Consider the following 26170-nt stretch of genomic DNA (forward strand, 5'->3'; position numbering starts at 1 on the left):
CCAGTGTAGTGCGATCATGGAGTTAACTATATAGTTAGGGGGGTATGGGGGGCACAGCCCCCCACATTGGGGGGTGTGGGGGTCATAGCCCCCACATAGTTTAGATAATATTGTTTTTTGCAAAGAGTTATTCATTGCAGTTATAAGTATCCATGTGTATGGTTTAAAATGTCTAAAATATGTGGGGGGGGCTCCACCCTCCACACCTCCCATTGTGGGGGGCTCTGCCCCCCACACTCCCCTAACTATATATTCTAACTCCAGGATTGTACTGCAGTGGAGAAAAGGGCATAATCTTTGTAATTTCATGTTTAGGTGTTATGAGTTTTCAGTCAAATGGATTTTCAGTGTTTTGAAATTTCGGTGTTATAATCTCAGTCAAGTTATTTTCTATCAAATGAACTTTTGATCATATGAAGTAGACCCATATATGTATATCTGTGTGTGTGTGTGTGTGTGTGTGTGTGTGTGTGTGTGTGTGTGTGTGTGTGTGTGTGTGTGTGTGTGTGTGTGTGTGTGTGTGTGTGTGTGTATACTGATATAGATCAAAATACCCAAATCTCAACATTAACAAAGCCAAAACACTACTTGGTGCATGCAACACTTAAAAAATAAAAACAGATGAAAACATCTTTTTTTTGCAGTGGGGGGGGGTCAAGCCCCCCTACTCCCCCTTCCATCCTCTGGTAATTATATATATTAACTCCGAGATCACACAATCTTGGGGAAAAGGGCATATTTATCTAACACATCTGTCGGTCATCTGTTTAATCAGTCAAATTTTAAACAGATGGTGGAGTTGACCAGCTACAGTACAGCTATATATACATACATATATCTATCTATATATCTATCTATATATATATATATATATATATATATATATATATATATATAGTTATTTATTTGTGTGTGTGTGTGTGTGTGTGTGTGTGTATGTGTGTGTGTGTGTGTGTGTGTGTGTGTGTGTGTGTGTGTGTGTGTGTGTGTGTGTTTGTGTGTAACAAAGAATGGCGCATAGGTGGTATAGAGCATCTCAAATAATGTTTAAGGAGGAACTGGGATCTTAAGGAAATTGATGGAAATGAGGAGAAGAGAGGAGAGTGCTGACTAGATATAAATGTGAAGGACTTTCAGGGAAGTACCAAATATCTTTGATTAAGCTAGAGAGGTATGGAAATTGGTGTTGGGAAGAGAGATACCTAATACATGTTTTTTTTTGTGTGTATTTGGAGTGTATCTTAAGAGAAGGGAATGGATGAGGGAGCAGAGACTATAAATATAACTTCTGGCTGGAGAAGTTAGGAAACTGATAGCGAACATATGGAGTGGCAATGAGTTGCGTAATGCGCAGGTTTAATCATGACAACATTAATTAATAAGCTATGGTTGGGAAATAGGAAACAGAGAAAGAAGGAACATGGGCAAGTGAGACAGAGTTTAGCAAATAATGAATAGAAGGAGACATCTGAAGAGGGTGAGGGGGGGGAAGTGTGATGGTAGTGAGATAATGCAGTAGAGAAGATGACGGTTAATTGAAGCTCTGATCTCTCTAACAAAGCTGTTAATACATTTATACATGTCAGGTATAGGAAAAGGTGTTCAAAGTTATGGATTACAAATGATGAAAAGGAAGAGAAAAATATGTATGGCCATTTCAGAGTTGCATATTTTGAAGAGATATACCTATTTGAGTCAGCAGGATGTGCACAATGGTATTTACTTACCGAATGATCAGGTTAACAACATGTGACAGCCAACGCTTCTGAGCTCACTCTTACAGCTGCTGAGTCCTGAAACTACCAAGGGAAGGAATGAAACTTTTACATCAATCACAAGATGCCCACTGGGTTCAGAAGGGAAGAAAGAAAAGTGCAGAAACTTCATAAATGCAGACTATGTTCTACTTCTATTGCTTAAAATTACTTTAAAATGGCTACATATCTGTTTTTAATGGACTACTTGCATTGTTTTAAGAATAAAGTAGAAAATAAATATTTCCACTTAGGAAGAACACCTACAGAGTTGCAACTATTTTTGCATCACAAGAAGGATGGTACTGACCCGTAAATCAAAAGGGGTACTGACTCAGATGGCAGACTTAGCTTCGTAGCGACAAGGCAAAAGACAGTTTAAAAGGCATGGATAGGAAGATATAACACGTAATCACAGACTTTTGTTAATTACACCACTTTGTGTTATAAATTTGGAAGGTTTTGTATACTATTTTGGTACTTGTGGGAAGATTATACTTTGTTGTTAACTGACGTCAAGTACAAAATTTAGTTTGGAAAGTAAATATAAAAATATAGAATAATTAGGAAACACGGTCTGTCTAATCTATTGATGTAGTAACTGTAAACCACATTTTAGGACTAAAATAATCAGGAAATGCCTGTAATAAATAAAAACATTTAAGTATCTGCAATCAGTAAGGAACAAGTACATATTAAAACTAGGAATTATGCTTATGTATTAAGAGAAAATATGGTGTCATAATAAAATAATGAGACCAGAAAATAAATGGTTAAATGTAAAGCTGTTATAAATAAAGCTTACAGACAGCTACATGTTGGGGGACTGGGAATCGGAACAATTACTAAGGAAACTTTGTTTTCAACAGCTGTTGTTTAATGCCAGATTTGCCAAACTCAGGCTATAGTTTGTCAAAAATATACTTTGACTACAAAATTACAAATGCAGCAAAAGACTTTTCCCAGGATCTTGGAACAGGATATAGAGGCAAGAAAAATATATAGGTGGGTTTCAGAAACTTAGCGTTACAGCTCAGTGAGGTTTATCACGTAGCATTACAATGAGAATAACTCACAACTGCTTCAAAAAGAGGGCTTCTAATGGGATCTTCATGAGCAGTGAATCATGGAGCCTCATGCAGTGTGCACATCTCTTTTACACAGCAAGATTCTCCCAAATAGCCTGACATCACAATGACATCATGAGATGGGAGTGGTCTTCTCAGCAGTTTGCTTTATGCCTTGGTAGATGTTTTTAAGTGAAAAAAAAAGCTGTGTCATGTAAAACTCATTGTAACTACACAGTGTAGCTACAATAACTACAGAAAAGTGATTTTCATGCTGTGTGTGCACACATGTGAGCTGGTTTGTCAGAAACCTCAGCATTCACTGTGGAATTCATACCAGTGGCTCAACATTCAGTGCAGGACCCAAACCTGTGGCTCAGCATTCAGCGTGAGACTAGTGCCTGTGGATCAACATTCACTGTGGGACACATACCTGTGGCTCAGCATTCACTGTGGAACTCATATCTGTGACTCAGCATTCAGTGCAGGACCCAAACCTGTCCGTCAGCATTCAATGTGGGACCCATATGTGTGCCAATGCTGTGGGATATAAAGTACATTTTCAAACAAAAAATTACCTCGTAAGTAAACACACATTTACAAATGTAAAATAAACCACAAAAATCTATCCTTACAATTGTGTGCTTCCACACTTTCAGTGGTATGTCGAATGTTTTAATATCGAACCCTATTCAGCGAAAGCTGAAAAAATCGAAGCAACAGAAAACCAAATTTTTTTCCTAGGGAAAGAATTCAGTTGTCCGTTTCTATTGATTCGGTATTTTCAGCACTGTGGTGGAAAGTTACTGGTCGGGTTCAGGTAAGTGAGCGATTGAGTGCAGGTTAGGGTAGTTAGGTTTAGGGTCCAGGTTAGGTATGTGTGCGATTGTGTGGACATAAGGGTTAGGGCAGGTTAGGTGAGTTAGGCTTAGTGCATGGGTTAGATATGTGTGCGATTGTGTGGATGTGAGGGTTAGGGCGGGTTAGGTGAATTAGGGTTAGAGCACGGGTCAGGTAGTGTGCGATTATGTGGACTTGAGGGTTAGGGTGTGGTAAGTGAGTTAGGGTTAGGCCACAGATGAGGTGAGTGTGCGATAGTGATGGACCTTAGAGTTAGGGTTTGGGTTAAGGTAAGTGGATAGCTAGTGGTGTGTGTATAGTTTACTGTAGGGTTAGGTGTAAGATTTTAGATGTATGTCTGTGGATTGCTGTTTGTTTGGTGTGCTTGTGTTGTGTGTATGTGTTTTGGAACAGCAAATCTTTTCCCTAGGAAAAAAATTGCTGTTCTGTATGTTCAATGTTTTCAGCTTTTGCTGAATAGGGTTCAATATTAGAACATTCGAAGTTTTGAAACTATGATGTGCTATTATAGACCCGTATGTCTGGCTAGTGCTCTTTTGTTTTAATATTTTTGGAATATTCATGGGTTCACATCCCCTCATGTGCAGTATCTATGTCATTATCCTACATATTATATTTCTATTGCAGTAATACTGTTAGTTAAAACACAGCCACATCACACATATGCACTAAAAAGTTCTTATGAACTAAAAATGCCATTTTTGTGGTAATTCATTGTGCAACAGATGGCCTAGAGCAGCATCACTCATCAGAGATGACCGTAGGGGAAATGCCAGTTCTCTTTCCATGCCAAAAGATAGAATTCTTATGCATGTGCTAAGACTTTACCATCAGTTGCACACCATGGCATGGTATCATGTACATCAGTTAGGATTTCGAACATAAACACAATTAATGCATGTAGAATCTTTTCCCTGTAAATGCTTTTGTGTCTCAGTTGTATCAATGAAGTAAAAATCCACTAATAGTGCATTAGGTATATGATTTGAATCAAAAGAGATTGTCAAGTACAAGTATTATGTCATTATACAAATACAAGTATTGTGCCATTATATACTACATTGTAATATATAACTTGGTAGGCATTTTATCTCACAGCTGCAGTGGCATACCTGCCTAATGTTATTTTTGTTTTAATATGGATGGGATATGCATGGTTTTAAGCCCCCTCATGTGTATTAATATTGTAATGTTGTCAACATCTGCTCCACCCTGATATGGGTACTGCTTTTTAGGTAAAACACAGTTGCATGCCAGACCTCTTCCAGGAGTCGCACTGCTACTTTTACGACCCTTGGCTAGAAGTCAGGTGCTTCTGCAGCATGAACAATGTCTGCTGGATGAGCTCATATCATGACTACAACCACAACCATGTGGTCTGCAACATCTGGCTGTGGACACATCAATCACTGATGTAGTGCCACTATGGGAGCAGGATCTGTCATGGCCATGCTGGTTAACATCTGATGATGTAGCGGCTCATCCTTCATGTGGATGTTGACCTTCCCCCAGCAGACTTTCCATAACAGACATTGCATGATCCAGTGTGTCATTTATCCAGTTCAAGGACTCACACACACATGGTTCCTACAGTCTCACATGTCAGAATGCATGACATGCAGTATTCTGACTATCGCTTCTGAAAAACTGGTGGAACTTGTCTGTGTCTCCACGATGACCTTACACATACATTGGGAGAGACACACACACACACACACACACACACACACACACACACACACACACACACACACACACACACACACACACACACACACACACACACACACACACACACACGCACACACGCACACACACACACACACACACACACACACACACACACACACACACACACACACACACACACACACACACATATATGTATATATCAATGTCATACCTGGAGCATCAGCAGTAGACACCCTGTGGCTATCCTTCACCTCTGCCCGTTCCTCCATCACAGCACTGGGCAACTCCTCTCAGCTGCCTGAATCTCTTACAGTTGACAGGAACTCTTCTGTCTTAGTTTGTGGTGGTTTGACAGTAGGACCACCCCAGTAGCTTTCCTTTCCTGTGCAACAGCCCTGATCCTTTTTCTAGCATTTGTAGTTACATCACTGATCCACTGCCTAATAGCTTTGTATTCATGGCCATGGCCACTCACGGCATTCACGTCTTCAGCCACCTGCCACCAGACATAGTCACAGAAAGATCTGTCAGCTAATATTTTTACTAAGATGTATGATCCACATGGACAGAGGGTCTGGACTACAACATCATTCTCAACATCTGAAAATGCAGGTTTACATGGCGCAGCTGGTTTAGGTGCCATATCCCTGTCCTGTTCCTAAACTAAGTAAAAATGCTATCAGACAAATCAACAGCAGTTGTATGCTTACAACCCTATCTCTCCCTCTTTCTCTCTCTCTATTTTGGCTTTTCCCGGTTAGGGGTCACCACAGCAGATCACCTTGTCTGCTCATGATTGGCAGTGGAGTTTTTACGGTGTCGAGTTGCCAGCCACGCGCCCAACCTTCCACAGAAGGCACACACATGCACGCACTCACGCCTAGGGCCAATTTTAGCGTGCCCAATTGACTTGCAGTATGTCTTTGGGGATGTGGGAGGAAACCTGAGCACCCGGAGGAAACCCACATCACCACAGGGAGGACATGCAGACTCCACACTGAATACACCCCAGCCGAAGATCGAACCAGAGAGCCTCTTGCTGTGAGGCAACAATGCTAACCACTGCACCACCGCAGCCGTCCTTACAACCTTATGAACTGATAAAACAGAGTTCATCCTTGATCATATTCAAATGAAACCTTGACAAATGGATGGGAAATCTTAAATTTTCTCCTGGTCTGGCCCCTATGGACAGAGGCTATAAATAACAAAAGTATTATCTAACTATCATCCCCCCCTACAAATCTTTAGCTACTTACCTAGTAACATGCTCACCCTCATAGGTTCATAGGTTCATAGGTTCATACTAGGCTATCTGCCCTGGGGCAATTATAAGCCTTGCCCGATTCTGTATGGCTTACGCCACCCCTTGATTTGAGTATACTGTGCCCTTTTTAAGGTTTAGTTTACTGTGCCTCTGTCTAATAGTGACACGGGAGTAATCCCTGGGACAAACCTATGATCCCCCATCCACCTATTGAGATTCTTCTTGAAGAGATTCAGTGAGGTGCTCTGCCTCACATGAACTGGAATTCTATTCCAGAGCGAAGGGAGCCTCTGGGTTATGAACCTGTCCCTCCAGCAAGTTCTATTTATTTCTGTGCTGAGGTTCAAGTCCATCGAGCGTGTGGCTCTAAGGGATTTAGATTTACTGAGGTGGAGCATGTCCATTAATTCTGGATTTGACATAGCTTTGTATGTCAGGCATAGATCGCCTCAAAGTAGGCGGTATGCAACTGAGTAGAGCTGGAGTTTTTTTAACCAAGCAGCATATGGCATCTGTTTGAGACCCTTGATCCTCTTGGTGAGATACTTTTGGGGTCTTTCTAATTGCTGCAGGTGTCGGGTAAGGTACATCTCAAAAGGGGCATTGTATTCTATGATGGGCCTGATGAGGGATGAATAAAGAGGCACTATTACCTCTCTTGATCTAGATGTGAAACCCTTCGTGATGAGGTGGGCTATGTAAAAGGTCTTTCTAACCACTTTGGCAATGTGGTTTTCAAAGGAGAGATTGCTATCAACTTGGGTCCCCAGGTCCCTAATAACTTTCTCTGTACTTAATGGGTTTCCATCTATGTGGTAATTTGTGGGCACATTGTTTTTGCTAAAGGGTACGACTATACATTTTTTGGCATTTAGCTTTAAACCATGGTGCTGGCACTAGTTATCTATGTGAGACCTTTTTGAAGGATGTTTGTGTCAGCTGGAGAGTTGATTATGGTGCCCAGTTTGCAGTCGCCTGCGAACTTGGTGAGCCATAGTCCTCCCACGTTTGCCTGCACCTCGGAAAAGTATATACCGAACAAGAGTGGTCCCAGGACAGAACCCTGTGGGACACCACTTGTGACCAGTTTCGAGTCTGACATGGCTCCAGCAACTCTCACCATGTGGGTTCTGTCTTTGAGCCAGTTTGCGACCCATCTTGTGACATAGGGTTTATATTTAAGCTGGATAGCTTATCTATGATGCCCGAGTGGGGTATTGTGTCAAATGCCTTTGCAAGGTCCAGATAGGCTGTGTGGACTACCTTCCCTTTATCTATGGCTTTGGTGACTGTTTTGAAGAAGTCAACCAGGTTCAAAAGGCAGGATCTGCCCTTGACAAAGCCGAACTGGGTAGGATCTAGTGTCTGTATGTCCCCAATGTCTTTGTTTATGAGCTCCATGATGATCCTCTCCATAGCCTTGCAGACTAAGCTAGTCAGGCTTATGGGGCGATAGTTTCCAGGGTCCGTAGAGGCTCCACCTTTGTGGAGTGGGACCACTGTTCATGTAGGATGCAACCTGGGATGCCATCTGGTCCCATGGAAGCAATGTTTTTTGCTTTGGAGAGGGCAGCCTTCACCTGAGCATCTGAGATGTTTGGGAGGCAGCCCTCTGCCGGGATAGATACTTGCTGTTTTGGCAAAATCATATGATACTTTGGACCTAAATGGTTTGGGGTGCACAACTAGGCTTGTGAGGGCCCTAGTAACAATCTATAAACCTATAGACGTATGAACAAGCTGACCTACAATGAGCAGAAAATAGTTATCATTATACAAGTATCATCATTAAAAAAGTTTTAATCATGAATATATATGAATACAGACATGTAACACATACCTGTAAAATCTCTCATCCCCCCATAACTAAATAACAAGAAAGAACTCTGGTTACGTCTGGAATATAGAATAGCATTATCAGTGAAACAAGAGCATGAAATAACACTTTAACCTAAAATAAGCTTCTAAGGTCAGACATGTGTAAACAGCCCATAGGAAATTTGGGCAGAACACAAAAGTTTGTATGTAGTGCAAGTCAATGATAATTGCAAAAGCAGCTGTTAAATTTTCAAAAAAAAATATATAGGAACATGTCGACAACACTCAAGATATGTAATAAATAGCTAAGACCCCCAACAATAAGACATTGACCCACCACCCCCAGGAACCACAAATGCAATAAAACAACCCTTCATAATAGAATAAAAGTAATGGCAGGTATGTAAAATGTAAAACACCCTTGCCATGAAACATTTTCAAAAATGTCACTTTAACATATTTAACTACTCAAGTTAGAAAAGTGTTCAGATACTCATGAAAGAGATGAATAATTTATTTATTTATTTTGTTTTACATTTGTTGATTGGGATAGTCTGACTGGATATATGACCATTTTCAGTGGAGGCCCGGGGAGAAAAGTTCCAAGATAATAATACACATTGAACATTTAGTAAATGCTAGTTTTAAGCAGATTATAATCATAAGCAACATCAGCATTTAACACATATAGTACTAACTTATTATAAAGCACTTTACAAAACATATTATTTTCAAAGTTATATATACATAACATTACATTCAGGTTTAAGACACGTAGAGCAGCAGTTATATAACTGACCCTTCCTGAAATGGAATGGCAGAACAAAGTTAGAAGAAGTTGAAGGTAAGGCACCTAAGAAATGGAGAGATCACTAGTTGGGGTTAGTGCAAGGACATAACCATTGAGTTTTGAAGTATTTCTTGAGTTATTTTTGAATTGAGTTAGTGAGGGTTCTAGGGTCAAGTCAGCTGAGAGTCTGTTCCATGTTTTTCCAAAAGAGTTGGCAAACAGACAGTCCCCAGCTGAGTAGTTGGATTTGTATGTTTGAACTAGGTATCTAGTGGATGATCGCAGTGGCTGGGTGCTGGTGTAGGGGCTGGTAATATTTTTTAGTGCAGGTGTATTTTCTGGTGGGTAAAGGACTTTATGTGCCACTATTAGCTGGTTGAACTGCAGTAGGCTTGGCAGTTCAAGCCATCCTAGGCGATTTAGTTTGTGACAGTGGTGTGTCTGGTAGGCTATGCCAGTAGCAAATCTGGCAATGTGGTTATAGCGGGATGATAGTTTATTAAGATCTGTTTTGTTTAAGTTGGAGATGAGGCATAAAGAAGAGTTAATAGATTGTGACGTTACTATATCAACTGTTATAACTTCATTAGAAACACAACTGTGAAAAGTGCAGACATCACCTGACTTGCCAGGAAAACATACTAAAATCATACTGTAAGCAGTACTGTAGAACAGTGTGCTATGCTTTGTTGTTTGTACCTTATCAGCCACTGTAGTTGAAGAAAGTTTCAGGTCGGGGCAGTAGTAAGCTAACTGTACTGAGCATGTGTTACAAGTGAAATGTAGAATGTGCATGTAGAAGCAGCCATGTCAGGTGTACAATAAACCATCTGTTAAACTGCCATCATGTCTCCACTCGTCATTCAACATGGTGTCAGAAGTTGGATACGAAGTTGTTTGAGTCTTGCAAAGTGTAATGAAGTGTTAGAAGCCATTTTAGTCTTTCAAAGTGCAATGAAATGTCCGAAGTTGTACAAATCTCTTCGAAATGCAATGAATGTACACAACATGTCACATAAGTCTCTCCATGGTGCAACGAATGTCTAAAGTACTACAGGTACTTGCATTTACATTTATGGCATATCAAATGAATTTCATAAACCAAAAAGTGTATAAGGTGTTTGCATTTACTTTAACGGCATATCAGATGAATTTCGTAGACCCAAATCTTTGGTGTTTGATGGCAATGTTGCATATAATTGGTGTGTATTTGAGCACGAATATAATATTTTCATAGCGGCTGCAAATTCTGATAAAGATTCATACACTCAAACATTTATACTTGTCGATTTATCTGACACAGAGGCCATTGAGGGAGAACATTATTTTGTAGATGCACCTGCTGTTTATGTTAGAAAGGGAGAAAAACACCTTATAATTACTCAAGCAGAAATGTGAGAAGATCCAGACTGTTTTAAATGTAAATTCAGGGAACTGTGTAACCCTCAGACAAATATAACAATGGAAAGGCAGAAATTTAACACAATGAATCAAAAGTATGGTGAAAGTATCGAGGCATATGTTAATAATTTAGGAAATAAAGCAAAGACATATAAATGTGGGGACTTGCAAGATGGTGTAATAAAAAAACTGCCTTGTGTGTGGTATAAATGATACAGTGAGGAAAATGCTACTGTGTGATAGTGAATTAACACTGAGCAACGCTATTGAAGTTTACCAGATACACAAACTCACAGAAAAACATAAAAATATGTTTGCTGTAACTGCTAATGCAAATGTTGACAATGTGCAACAGAAATTTAAGATAACAAAGCCTCATAAGTGTAAACCGAAACGCTTTACCTCATTAACCCCCCACAGTGTTAATTGTCGCAGTTATGGGGGCAGTCATGATCCAAACAAGAAAAGTGTTTAGCTTATGGTCAGAAGTGTCAAAAATGTAAAGAGTGGAATCATTTCAAAAAGTTTTGCATATCAGCACTGGCTTATAGTAAGATTCATTTGAAGCAAGCATTGAATCATATTGAGACTGTAACAAGCTTCAATGACAGTGATCACATTTTTATGCTGATGATGTTTCTGTGGTTGGTGTAACAGTTAACACAGTAAATTTATGTGTGTCAGCAAAGAATGAAATATTTTGTACTGTACAAATTAATGTTTGAACAATAAAGCTCAAAGTGGACTCCATATCCAAATACAATGTTATGTCAGTAAAAGTTTATGTAAAACTAAAAAGATGGACAGTATTCTGACTCCACAAAGGGTGCAGAGTTAGTTGCTTAAGGTGGCGAAGAAGTTCAGACTGATTACACTGTAGTCCTTTCTTGCCATTTTGCAGGCAACAGCTATGATTTACAATTCTATGTGGTTTGAAGATATGTACAGTCATTACTAAGCCTCAAAGGTAGTCTACATATGGGTTTGATTTCACTCAGTAAAGAAGTTCATCATTTAAATACAAATGAAAGTGATAGTTTTTCACAACATATTTTCAAAGAGTATGCTGATCTCTTCACAGATAAACCTGGTAAGCTTCCAGTTACATATTCCATGAAGCTGAGCCATGATGTAAACCCAGTTGTTTGACCAGCACGTAAGATTCCAGAAGCAATGCAGAGTAAAGTTAAAGCAGAATTAGACAGAATGATAAATTGTGGGTTTCTCACTCCAGTTTCAGAACCTACTGAATGTGTATCGTCTATGGTAGTAGCCCATAAGTAAATCTCAGATGATATTCGAATATGTATTGATCTTTGTGACTTAAATAAAACTCTTAAATGTCCTCATTGTGTACAGCAGAGGAGGTACCAGCATTAATGCCAAATTCCACTGTTTTCCCAGTTCTAGATGCTAAGAACTCCTTTTGGCAAATTTTGTTGTGTCACAAATTGTCATTACTAATGAATTTTAGTAGACAATTTGGGAGATATAGATTTTTGAGGATGCCATTTGGGATCAGTTCTCCCAGTGAAGTATTCCAACATGCCATGGAACAAATATTTGCTGGGTATCCTTGTGCCATTATAGTTAATGACATTATCGCTGGAGGCAATGGAGAAAAAAAAACATAACAGAAACCTCAGGAACGTTCTAGATCATGCATGTGAGGTCATCCTCTAGCTGAATCCCTTGAAATGTCAGTTCAAATTGAAAGAAGTTACCTACCTACATTGGTCACATGTTCCCAAGTTCAGGCCTTCAATCTGATCCGTCAAAGGTAACAGCAGTCAAGGAAATGCCAGTACCAGAGAAGGTTACATCTCTACAGTGTTTCCTGGGTATTATTAACTATTTGGGAAAGTTCATTCCTTACCTTAGTGAGCTTTCTGCACAATTACGTGAGCTCACACATAAAGATATCATATGATCTTTGTATGAGCAGCATCACAAAGCATTTGTTAATTTGAAAACGAGAACTTCCAGTCCGCTTAGACTGAGGTCCTATGATGTTCATAAACCAGTGACTGCCACTTGTGATACTTCTCAATATGGTCTTGGTGCAGTATGTCATCAGGAAGGCATTCCAGCTGTATATGCATCTTATACTTTGACTCAAACAGAAATGCACTATGACCAAATAGAAAAAGAGCTTCTTACAGGTGTCTTTGCATGTTCCAAATTCAATAACTATATATAAGGAAGACCAAATCAGATTGAAAAAGATCATCTGCCATTGGTAATGATTTTGAAGAAATCAATACATACTTCTCCAGCAAGATTGCAATGTGTGATGTTTAAACTGCAAAAATACAATTTCAGTATTGTCTACAACAAAAGTCAACACATGTACCTCTCAGACGATTTGTTTTGATCACCCATAAAGACAGCAGAGCAGCATGAAAATGAGGCAGCACATTTTGAAGTTATGGGAGTCATATACATGTCCTCATCACGGCTTGATGAGTTAAGAAACCATACTGCTAAAGACCCAGGTTTTCAAAGACTGAGTAATGTTATTAACCAAGGATGGCCAACATGTTAGACAAGTTTGCCAAATGAACTTCAGCAGTATTTCCCATACAGAGATGAGCATATTGCGGAACCTAATATCATTATGAAAGGTCCAAAAATGGAAGTTCTTAAATCACTGTAAAAGGAATACATAACAATCCTGCACAAAGGTCACCCAGGCACTGAATCAATTAAAAGTAGGACAAGAGGTATTGTGTTTTGGCCCTCAGTGTCTAAAGATATTGAAAGAGAGACACTTTCCTGTTCAGTTTGCAACAGCAGTAAACCACATCAGGAAAAAAGAACCTCTTCAATTGTATCCAATTCCTGATTTCCCATGATCCACATTTGCTGTAGACATTTTTAAATAGAATGGTCAACACTATTTGATTCTAGTTGACTCATATTCTGGTTGGTCCGAAGTTGACTTCCTTCATAACTTGTCTTCTATCACAGTGATTACAAAACTAAAGAGACATTTCTCAGTTCATGTAAGTCCGCATAAAGTCATATCAGATAATGGTGCACAATTTACTAGACAACATTTTAAAGAATTTTCTAGATTTTGGTATTTTATTTGTGTAACGATTAGTCCAGAATATCCACCAGCTAATGGTTTAGCTAAGGGTGCAGTTCAGACTGCAAAACAATTGATGGAAAGTCCAAAAGGGAAGGAACCAATGCATTCCTTAATTTACTGAATTTTCAAAACATTCCTCATGACCAGATGCTTGGTTCACCTGCTCAAAGACTGATGTTGAGACAAACATGAACAACTCTTCCAATCAACAAATGGCTGTTAGTGCCAATTGCAAAGAGCAATGAGGTAGTTAAGGCTCAACTATCGGAAAACGTCATTTGCAAAAGGTATACTATGAGAAAACAGTAAATCTCTTTGATCATTATTGCAAGGTGAAGTTGTTCAAATGCAAACTTTGGAAGGTCATGATCATGTGGGAATCATAAAAGACATTTTTGTTGAACCAAGGTCTTACACAATTTAGTCAGAAGGAGTAGACTATAGAAGAAATTGCAGGCACATTTTGTCTGTCCCAGAGCCAAAGCCACAACAACATGTACTAGTAATTCCAGTTCCTTGACTAAGTCACTAACTGATCAACTTCCAGAAAATGGACAGTCTTGTTCGTATAATTGTGACATATCTAATGATGTTTCTGTATCAAACAAATATCTTGAAACAGGTCTTGTTTCTAATTCTACTTGAAATTTTTATGTGACAAGGGCTGGAAGATACTGCAAACCTAATCCTAAATATGTACAGTAAATTGCATTTGTAGCCAGATAACCAATGTTGAATTGTTTATACAATGTCTAATTGTATAATATGTTCAAGTAATATCAATGCAGATTTGTGCGTGTATTTGCAATAGGCACAACCTAAAGAGGGAGGATATAGAACAGTGTGCTATGCTTTGTTGTCTGTACCTTATCAGCCACTGTAGTTGTAGGAAGTTTCTAGGTTGGGGGGCAGTATTAAGAAAACTGTAGTGAACATGGGTTACAAGTAAGCTGTAGAATGTGCTTTTACTAAACCAAACTAGTGCTGCAGAATGAACCAAATGCCGGGTTAGGGCACCTAATGCCGATGCTCATTAGACCCCAGAAAAGGTGTTGGTTGATATAGGGAGCAGGACGGTGGCCATGGAAGTCAGAATCTGCTAAGGCGTGTGTAGCAACTCACCTGCCAAATCAACTAGCCCTGAAAATGGATGGGTGCAGCCCAGTGTGAGACTTACAACCTCTCCTCTGGATTCTCAAGGGACGAAGAGAGCTCACCTGATGTCGCTGGAACCATGACATATTCCAGGGTGTGGGCCCCTCTCTCGCGGTAAACCCATTCCAGGGTGATCTGCCATTTACAAAGGATTACTATCGCAACAACACATCATCAGTAGGGTAAAACTTACCTGTCTCATGACGGTCTAATCTCAGCTCAGGTTCCCTATTTTAGTGGGTGAACAATCCAACACTTGGTGAATTCTGCTTCACAATGATAGAAGAAGCCGACATCGAAGGCTCAAAAAGTTACATCACTATGAACGCTTTGCTGCCACAAGCCAGTTATCCCTGTGGCAACTTTTCTGACATCTCCTGCTTGGATTGTGAGGCCCCACTTTCACTGTCTGCATTCATACTGAAAATCAAGATTAAGTGAGCTTTTGCCCTTCTGCTCCATGGAGGTTTCTGTACTCCCTAAGCTTGCCTTAGGACACCTGCGTTACTCTTTGACAGTTGTACTGCACCAGTCAAACTCCCCACCTGACACTGTCCCTGGAGTGGGCCACACCCAAATGCCTGGGTGCTTGGTGCCAGAAGCAAAAGCCACACCAGGTAAGTGAAAAAATGATAAGAGTAGTGGTATTTCACTGGCAGCTGAGGCCTCCCACTTATTCTACACCTCTCATATCTCTTCACAGTGCCAGACTAGAGTCAAGCTCAACAGGGACTTCTTTCCCCACTGATTCTGCCAAGCCCATTCCCTTGGCTGTGGTTTCATTAGAAAATAGGTAGGGACAGTGAGAATCTCATTCATCCATTTATGTGTATCACTAATTACATGACAAGGCATTTGGTTACCTTAAGAGAGTTAGAGTTACTCCCGCCATTTACCCACAGTTCATTGAATTTCTTTACTTTGACATTCAGAGCACTGGGCAGAAATCACATGCATCAACACCCATCTTGGGCCTTCATGATGCTTTGTTTTAATTAAACAGTCAGATTCCCCTGGTCTGCACTAGTTCTAAGTCAGCTGCTAGCTGCTGGATGATGTGGGATGCCAGTCGGGACCAGTGCCTGGCACACCCTGGGTGATCCACAAGAAGGGCAAGGTGTACATCCAGAGTCACTGCCACTGTCCCCCTGGCCACCCCAGTAAGGGGGAGCATGGTAAGGGGGCAACGCCTAATCCAGCTGTGGAGTAAGCCCAAGCCCACTTAATGCCTGAGCCTGACTGACCCAGTCTTGGAGTCAACCCTCACCCTGAAGTTACAGATCTGGCTTTCCAACTTCTCTTACCTGCATTGTTCTAACATGCCAAAGGGTGTTCACCTTGGAGACCTCCTGTGGATATGGGTATGGTCCTACATGAGACTTACACCCTCTCTCCTGGAATTTCAAGGGCTGGCGAGAGCTCAACTGACACTGTCAGAACCATAATGCTTTCCAGGGTGTGGGCCCCTATTTCAGGGTGAACCCATTCTGGTGCACTCTGCCCTTTACAAAGAAAAGAGAACTCTACCAGTGGCCCCCACTGGCTTCTCTGGGATCATTTGTGTCACTGCACTGGATGCCACAATGTGCCCCTCTCTGCTGCTCTGGATTCAGGGATCTGAACCTGACTTCCTCTCAGTCGGCAGAGGGTGATGGAGGACATCACCCATTCCTTCAGAACAGTGCTCGCCTGTCTCTCAGGACTGACTGACTCATGTTCAACTACTGCTTACATGGAAACCTTCTCCACTTTGGCCTTCAAAGCTCTCATTTGAATATTTGCTACTACCACCAAGATCTGCACCTACTGGGGCTCCACCTGGGTCCTCGCCCTGGGCTTCAGTGCCACCATGGTGGCTCTGCTACTCATCACAGCATAGCCACCTTAACTCCTAGTGTCAACAAGGGCCGGGTATGAGCCTGATGGTCCAGCACCATCCATTTTCAGGGCTAGATGATTCAGCAGGGGAGTTGTTGCACACTCCTTAGTTGATTCTGATTTCCATGGCCACTGTTCTGCTGTCTGTATCAACCAACACCTTTTCTGGGGTCTGATGAGCATTGGCATTGGGTGCCTTAACCTGGCATTCAGTTTATCCCAGAGTGTTAATTCTGCTTACCAAAAGTTGCCCACTGGGTGCTCACATTCCATGCCTGGCTCCAAGCCAGTGAGTCAGGCTTCTTACCCATTTAATGTTTGAGAATAGCTTGAAACCATTTGAGCCCCAAGACCTCTAATCATTTGCTTTACCAGATAAAACTGCATCCACTGAGTTCCAGTTATCCTGAGGGAAACTTCAGAGGGAGCCAGCTACTAGAGGATTTGATTAGTCTTTAGCCCCTATTCCCAGGTTGGATGACTGATTAGCACATCAGGACCACTACAGACCTCCACCAGAGTTTCCTCTGGATTTTGTCTGCCCAGACATAGTTCACTATCTGTTAAACTGCCATCATGTCTCCACTCGTCATTCAACAAGCACTTTTAAAAACATAGAATAACATGACAGGATTATAAGACAGTTCTTCCAAAAGAATATAAATGCAGGAAGTCAAATCAGTCAAACAGCAGTATTTTGGTTTTGAAGTGGTCTCCCTAGAAGGATCAAAGTTACTTACACCCAGGTTGTGCTTATATCATTTAGATTAACCCCTCTGAACATGTGGAATATGTAAAGCAGGTGTCAGCTCATTATCATTCCTGAATCACTCGATGTACTTGAGGTGATGGGCAGGTAAACATGGTGTGAGGACCTGCATAATATTGTGAATATTCCCTAGTAGTACAAGAGCAAGTATTCAGTACTGTGGATAGCCAATGCCTTTCAAGTGTGACTCATTAGCAGTAGTATGCAACTAAATAAGTCCTTAGCACTCCCACTAATGAGAAGTACACTTACAGGGCATTTGTCAGAGAGACTATGTTTACAGTAAAGTTTTTTTATTACATTTACTAACTTAGGAGGTAACATTTATACTACCTTTATTAAAATATGATTAAAAGATAATTGTGTCTCTGAGTAAAAAGTTACCATAATTCATCTCAAGTATATACAACTTAAACATACAAACAAAAAATTTCAGAATTTTGCACATTATAATGCAATCATGTTATAAATGTATCAAAAACGAGCAATGCTCAAAAAAAAGGGAAGTCTTGCATGGCATACGTTTGTTTGCACTGTAACATGTTTTAGTGACATAGCTTGTGCAAATATTCCATTCAACAATATTTCTACTGTGGAAGGACAAAGGACAAGTGTGAAAACAGGGGTATAGTGCTCCTGAAATCTAAAATGTTAGAATTACAAAGCTGAGTACGTGTGATCAACTTTCTCTACTACATAAAGTCAGTGATGAAGTAAAAACACTGTTAATCTTGTCTATGTTACATGCTAATGTAATGGTGTCATGGTTCAAATCTGGATAGGATGATGTCTTTATCAAAGCTCAGATCTTCAATGTCAACATTTTAATGATCATAACGTTGAGAATTCCTCACACATATTCATTTTTTGGATCACCCTTTGCACAATGCTTGAGTTTGCACATCATTAATTGTCAGCAGTGACTATCAGTGAATGACAGATTCATTTCCCACAACAAAAACATAAGAATTTAATTTGGCATTCCTTCTGTAACACAAATGAGACAAGAACTTGTGCATGTTATTCAGCACACTGGGCAGTACTGAGCACAGAAAATTCACCTATTATGCAGCTTTCTCTGTGGTTCATTTTGTTAATGCACTAAGTTGTGAGGAATAACACACACATTGCAAGACTTGAATTCACATTTATTATACATTGTTTAAAGAAGTAAAATTAAAATATTTAAATAATTGAAGCTGAATAACACTTGCAATTTCAGATTTTAATATAAAGCACAAATGTGTGTATAATGGATGATAAGTGAGATAACTGTGATCTGTGTCACATGCAGTAATCATAGTAATCATTACATTAAAAGCACACTTTTATGTGCATGATGTCACAAAGACTTATTTTGCCAAAGTATTAAGCAGTACAATTAGCAACATGCTGATGTCAGAAGTATAGATAGGTCATCAACACAACTGTACAAATATGTCTGACGTTGTTTGGAAAGTAATAGTTGTCACTACCATAGGTGTACATTACACTGGAATATGCACTATAAAGCATTATATTCTGTAAACTTCTGAATGGCCCCTTCACCAATAGAGTGCGTAATACATAAATGTATCTGACATAAAGAAGTTATGTTGCAAAGACAGTTGTATATGTCAATGTTCCAAGGTAATAACATGGGAGCTGAGTTCACATGTCTGTTTCTTAAGTGGCTTTGGAAGTAGCTGTCATGTCTCTGCACATTGTTCTTGTATGACACCAAATAAGCACATTGGGTAATGAATTTATTCGTTTATTTATTTATTTATTTATTTATTTGCCTTCATCCTTTGTGCAACACATGGTACTGCACATCAGTGATTGTAAATGGTGATTATCAATGAATGACATGTTCATTTCCCAAGGCAAAAGTTTAACATTTTATTTCACATGTGAAAACAATTGACCATCAGTAGTGCAAGTGAGACTAGTGCAGTTGTACTTCAGTCAGCACTCTGGACAATACCAAGGCTGAAAATAGGAAATGTTTCTGTGGTTCAACTTATTAATGGAGCAAGTTGTGAGGAGTGATACAAACAGTGTAGCATTTGAATCCAGCTTACAGATTGTTTTAAAGTAGGGGTTAGATTATATTTTGGTAAATTCCTTTTTTACTTGAACCTGAAAATGAAACTGGCAACACAAATCTATGTAACAAATGCTAAATAAGCTAACATTCCTCTGTGTCATGTTTGATAATCATAACACTAAGCATAAAGTTAATGTACACTTGTATGTGTTTAATATTTCTATTCATTCTTGGCCTAAAATACAACTCCTTACATTTAAACAGCATTAGGTGTTAGGAACATTATTAAGAGGTGAAACATGTATATTTCAACATATGTCTGAACATGGCTTAAGTGGAATGAGATTTTTCATTACAACATTTCATTGATATATGAAATCATTGCAAAGCACAAATGTGCACAGGAGTACATACCCCCTTTATATATATTGATCCAATGAAAGAACACATCAGAGCTATGTGCAATCATGGCCCAGTTGTTACACATTAACTTACAGTGGAAGAATGTCAGTTCTGTTGTCGCATCAACAGTTAATACACAGACTAAAGCTTTTTAGTTTATTTTTTCTCATGGGTTTGATTTCCAAGTGAAATCTGTCATAATTGTTAAAAATATGTGCCAACAAGGCATTATATCCTACTAAAGTACATGTACCTAAGAGGAAGAATGAATGGCAGAAACCTATGTGACAATCTCATGTCATATTCGTTTTTCCAAGAGAACATGTCCAGAGGTGCCAATAATTAATTTGAAAGGTAGCTGAGATACCATCATTAGAAATCAGTTGATGAAATCACTATGGAACATTTGTACATGCATGTGGCCAAGTCTCACTGCCATGTTTCACATCTGAAATGCAAATAATACTCCACTTGTATCCCCTTTCATTTGCATGCTTGCTATCATACAAATGTTGTTGTCAAGGTTGTCTGTCATTGCTCATGAGTTGGTACAGGCATGATCTGAATCGGGCAACAATTGCCTACCACTATCCTGATATACTGGAGAAGACATGGCAGGTGATGCTCAAATTAGGGTGAAAGGTGTTGTCAGGAGAAGTCCAGTGTCTATGTTGCACTCCTTGTAAAGCCTACCAACATATGCTTCTGCAAGAAGATTTTACCAGTCTTAGTACACGTCTGAGTCTTGGTCTAGGTGGCCAATGCTGTCACCAGTGGAACTGGCCTTACAAACCCTGGTGAACAATGTTATCACCATTATAGTGACATTAAACATGCAATCAGGACCTCTTTTGCTGATGGTAGGAAGAATTTAGAACTGTTAATACCTCTGAGTTGTGTAAATATAGTGACCCATCTCTAGCCAGCAAATACAATGGATTGCCAATTATATAGTGACCAATCACTAGCCAGAAAATACCATGGATTGCCATTTCATACATTTTTCATTATGATTTTATTGTGTTTTCTGTTTTGTATATATATCAAGCAAATATGCTTGCTCCAAGAGCTCTTCATCGTTGTGTTTGGAAATGTGTAAATCAAGATAGCTATGTGTGAGTTCAATTCCAAGCACCAGGAATTAGCTTTTACTATATAATACTATATTAAATCTGTTTTCTGCAGTCATAGGTTCATAGGTTCATACTAGGCTATCTGCCCTGGGGCAATTATAAGCCTAGCCAGATTCTGTATGGCTTACGCCACCCCTTGATTTGAGTATACTGTGCCCTTTTTAAGGTTTAGTTTACTGTGCCTCTGTCTAATAGTGACACGGGAGTAATCCCTGGGACAAACCCTCGATCCCCATCCACTTATTGAGATTCTTCTTGAAGAGATTCAGTGAGGTGCTCTGCCTCACATGAACTGGAATTCTATTCCAGAGCGAAGGGAGCCTCTGGGTTATGAACCTGTCCCTCCAGCAAGTTCTTTTATTTCTGTGCTGAGGTTCAAGTCCCTCAGTGTGGCTCTAAGGGATTTAGATTTATTGAGGTGGAGCATGTCCATTAATTCTGGATTTGACATAGCTTTGTATGTCAGGCATAGATCGCCTCGAAGTAGGTGGTATGCAACTGAGTAGAGCTGGAGTTTTTTTAACCGAGCAGCATATGGCATCTGTTTGAGACCCTTGATCCTCTTGGTGAGATACTTTTGGGGTCTTTCTAATTGCTGCAGGTGTCGGGTAAGGTACATCCCAAAAAGGGCATTGTATTCTATGATTGGCCTGATGAGGGATGAATAAAGGGGCACAATTACCTCTCTTGATCTAGATGTGAAACCCTTCGTGATGAGGTGGGCTATGTAGAAGGTCTTTCTAACCACTTTGGCAATGTAGTTTTCAAAGGAGAGATTGCTATCAACTTGGGTCCCCAGGTTCCTAATAACTTTCTCTGTACTTAATGGGTTTCCGCCTATGTGGTAATTTGTGGGCACATTGTTTTTGCCAAAGGGTATGACTATACATTTTTTGGCATTTAGCTTTAAACCATGGAGCTGGCACCAGTTATCTGTCTCTGTGAGACCTTTTTGAAGGATGTTTGTGTCAGCTGGAGAGTTGATTATGGCGCCCAGTTTGCAGTCGTCTGCGAACTTGGTGAGCCATAGTCCTCCCACATTTGCCTGTACCTTGGAAAAGTATATACCGAACAAGAGTGGTCCCAGGACAGAACCCTGTGGGATGCCACTTGTGACCAGTTTAGAGTCTGACATGGCCCCAGCAACTCTCACTCTGTGGGCTCTGTCTTTGAGCCATTTTGCAACCCAGTCATTGAGTAAAAATAAAACTTCACTCTTTGTAAATGGATATTTCTTTAATTGGGATGCATATATCATATATGCAACAGTCAAACAAAACTGTTTGCCTAATGTCCATAATAACAATAAGACTGATTTCATATTCATATCTGGATGTGCCAAATGTTTCCATATGTATGTGTTAATTTTGATTTACTTTAAAGTATTAAAATGAGACTGAATTTATGCTATTTTATATGTTTTCTCTTCCTCTGCCTTATATCTCTTTTTTATTTTTCTAATTTTCAACATAATTCCTGATGCAACACAAATTGGTATTAGCAAGTGGAGGTAGACTGACCACTGGAGATCAGACCACCATACCTCCCAAATATGCAGTGGTGGCACCACAGCAGTCAGCAAGGACACTGGGCACAGCTGGGTCCTGATCTGTCAGTATTGCCTCCACAACTCCTGAACTACTTTCTCCAGCTGTGTCAAGCAGCTCTGACCCTGGGACTGGTGCAGTTGTACCCACTGGGAGTAGTGCAAGTGGAGATGGCAAGGCTAAGAAGGACATTATGGAAAGGGCCTCATTGCCATTTCAGCAGAATTGAGAAACCCTCTATTGAATACACACATTGCTCCACCAACTGGCACTATACCAGGTGTCTGTGACAGAAGCCAGTGATGACATTTCAGAGGGTGAGGAATAGATTCTCAATGAATTCATGCTGGATGAGGATGTGATTCCTATGTTCCCAGTCATGGTGTCCCCCAAATATTTGTGTCCATCGCCATCCCTGTTTTATCTTGTGAGTCCTGTATGTCTGCATCTCCTACCTAGCCTGCCCTACATACCTAGCCCTCTTATTTCTAACCACCCTACAGAACACTCTCCCTCTCCAAAAAACAGGCACCTGTCCCACAAAAAATACACTCCATAAATAGCTGTCCACTGTGCCTGTATTTGTATCTAACACACTTAATTTCATCTAATTGGACAGATATTATTAATGTGATATCATACACATATGATGTGGTGACTATGCAAATTCCTCGAATTCTTTGCAGACGTACACTGCTATCTTGTGAAGAAGTGGATAACTATGGTGCTCTCCTACTACCATCCTGCATATTCCTTTACTCTTCTCCCTGAGTGTTCCCCTCTGCTTGCTCTCCATTTTCACCACTGTCCTATCAACCCATTGTCACACATTTAATCTGGTCAAAAAATAGAATCAGCCAAAACACGCCAGTGGTGTCCTCAACTCACTCATCATTGGCAAATACCCAGCCCATTTGGCAACATTAATCAACATGACTGAATAAACTACAGATATATTTTAAATCATCAAGTGGTTAGCCCTGCCACAGCAGACAGTCTATGATTTGAGTTGTCCTGTCTTGAAGATACTGTGCACCAGAGTAGATGCCCAAAGCAGATGGTCTCTACAACTCTTCCACCTATAGGGCACCATGTAGAGCCTGCACTGTGCCCACAGCTCCATTCTTAAATGAGTATGAGATGGAAACACACAGCATGTTTCCTGGAAGTGGGAAGAACTCCAGAGAGACACAGTGAGTGCATGCAAACTGCAAACAGACATTGGCCAGATGTCTGGATCAAACTTTGTACCTTGTGCATGGAAGGAGAAGGTCTTAACCATTATGCCAACTCAGATAGCATGTATGGAGAAATCTGATGAGTTTCACTTTTGGTCACATTAATACTTATATCCAGCAGTTTCTCAACCATTATGTAAATTTTTTATTTGCTACAAAAAATGATAACATGTGTTGAAGTATTGCCTACAAATATTAGTAAACCAACATTATCTTGCTTCTGACCTACATAATGCTATACTGTAATATACTGTCCTAGCACTGTTCCCTCCCTATTTGGAAAACATTTTTTGCGTACAGCCTTACAGTTTTTGTCTGCAGCATATGTGTGAAGGTTGGCATCACACACCAATGCTTAATGACAAAAAAATAGTGAGTTTCTGCCTTCAGCTGCATTAATAGTTATTGGCATGCATGTGTGATTAGACCTGCTGTGTGAAAGAAACAAAGACTGATAGCAGTATGAGGATACAGCTATTTTGCATGTTTAATAGGCTGCAAAGTTTAATCTACACATTATGGGATGTTTCAGTTCTCATTATTGTTATGAAGTCTGATGTATACATAATCCCTTGCTTCAAACTTTTCTCCTTGTCCCTTCAAAGTTATGCTTTTTAGTACCTGCTATTTGTCTCACTTTGTGGTGTGATCAGCTAATGCTCATGTTTGTACACTGTTGGTGCAGACTGGCAGAGTTCTCATAATATTTTGCCTTGTGAACTAATGGATATGTATGTTATTCAACCGGCAGTATCCTGCGTTCTCCTTTTTTGTGGTTTACAATTATCTCAACCCTGCTCACACCTTCCCAGCTATAAGTACAAGACATCTGGTCAAAGCAAGAATTAATGGGGGGGACATATTATTATACACTTGGATACTGATAAAACAACAGTTCATATATACCTAGGAGTGCTAGGACTAAATATTTACCAGCAGCATACATTTTCAGTATATGAAGTCTGCTGTGTAGATGTATGTTCTCATGTAGTGACTGTAGTACTCAGTAATGTGAAACCTTGAAACTGCCACTCTTCTAATTTCATACCTCATTGAATCTATTCACAAACTCACCCACAGTGGTCAGAACAATTTCACATTTCACCAATACTCCCTCTTTTACACTCAACTCCATCCCATCTTATATCAAATCACTCCTGCTTAAGCTGAAGCCATACTCACCCTCTTCTAACAGCCTTCCCCCTTTCTTAAACTAGCTTCTCACTCAATAGCCTACCCCATCCCTATCCTGATCCATAGATCTATTCAGGAATCCACCATTCCAGATATATGGAAATCATTCTTTATTACTCCATTACACAAGGGAGGCAACAGCAATGAACCATCCAACTACAGACCTGTTACTATCCTCTCTCTGCTATCTGAACTCCTTGAAAAATCCATTCGCAGACAGCTTATTAAGTACCTTCTAGATAACCTCCTAACCCCTTCAGACCCAACCATAGTACATCCACTGCCCTGCTGTCCTTTACTCAACCGTTGCAGAAGCCATGGAGAAAAATGTACTGGTTTCTTGCCTCTTTATTGACCTTTCTAAAGCATTCAATACCATATCACACTCCAAACTTCTTGATAAACTATAACATCTCAACTTATCTCCCTCTACTATTAAATGGTTCACTAGCTATTTCACTAATATACAACAATCAGTAAGATGGCAGGCTAACTGCTCCCCTTACTTACCAATCCAAACTGGGTTTGGCCCTGTACTCTTTAATATTTTCACAAACTAACTGCATACATCCTGTACAGGATCCTCCCTGACACAATATGTGGACAACTCTACCCTTATTACCTGTTCTGGCAGTTTTGCTGACCTCCTCTCTACTATTCAACATAGTTTCCTATCTGTAGAAAAATGGCTAACTGACAGCCAACTAATTCTAAATCCCCCACAAAAAACAAAGTTACTACTCTTTTTTCCATAAACCCTCTCTAACCTCAAAACAACCTTCACCATTTCTTCTCTTGACAATACCATCTTACAACCTGACCCACATACTAAACTTCTTCGTGTAATTATCGATGACCAATTAAAATTCAATACCCATATTCAGCACTGTGTCCAAAAGAACAATCAAAAACTCAGCCTACTCTACACATAGGCCTTGACTCTATGCAGAAACTAGCTCAGGCCTTCCTCCTTCCATGTCTACTTTATGCCTCCCCATCTTTTCACATCTACAATCTACCCTTTTGGCTAAACTCTGTCAATCATACTATAGTGTTGCAAGATTTGCTAGTAACCAACCAT

This window comes from Protopterus annectens, chromosome 1.part1, assembly GCF_019279795.1.
Source record: "Protopterus annectens isolate FY-2018-M chromosome 1.part1, PAN1.0, whole genome shotgun sequence".
Classification (NCBI taxonomy): Eukaryota; Metazoa; Chordata; order Ceratodontiformes; family Protopteridae; genus Protopterus; species Protopterus annectens.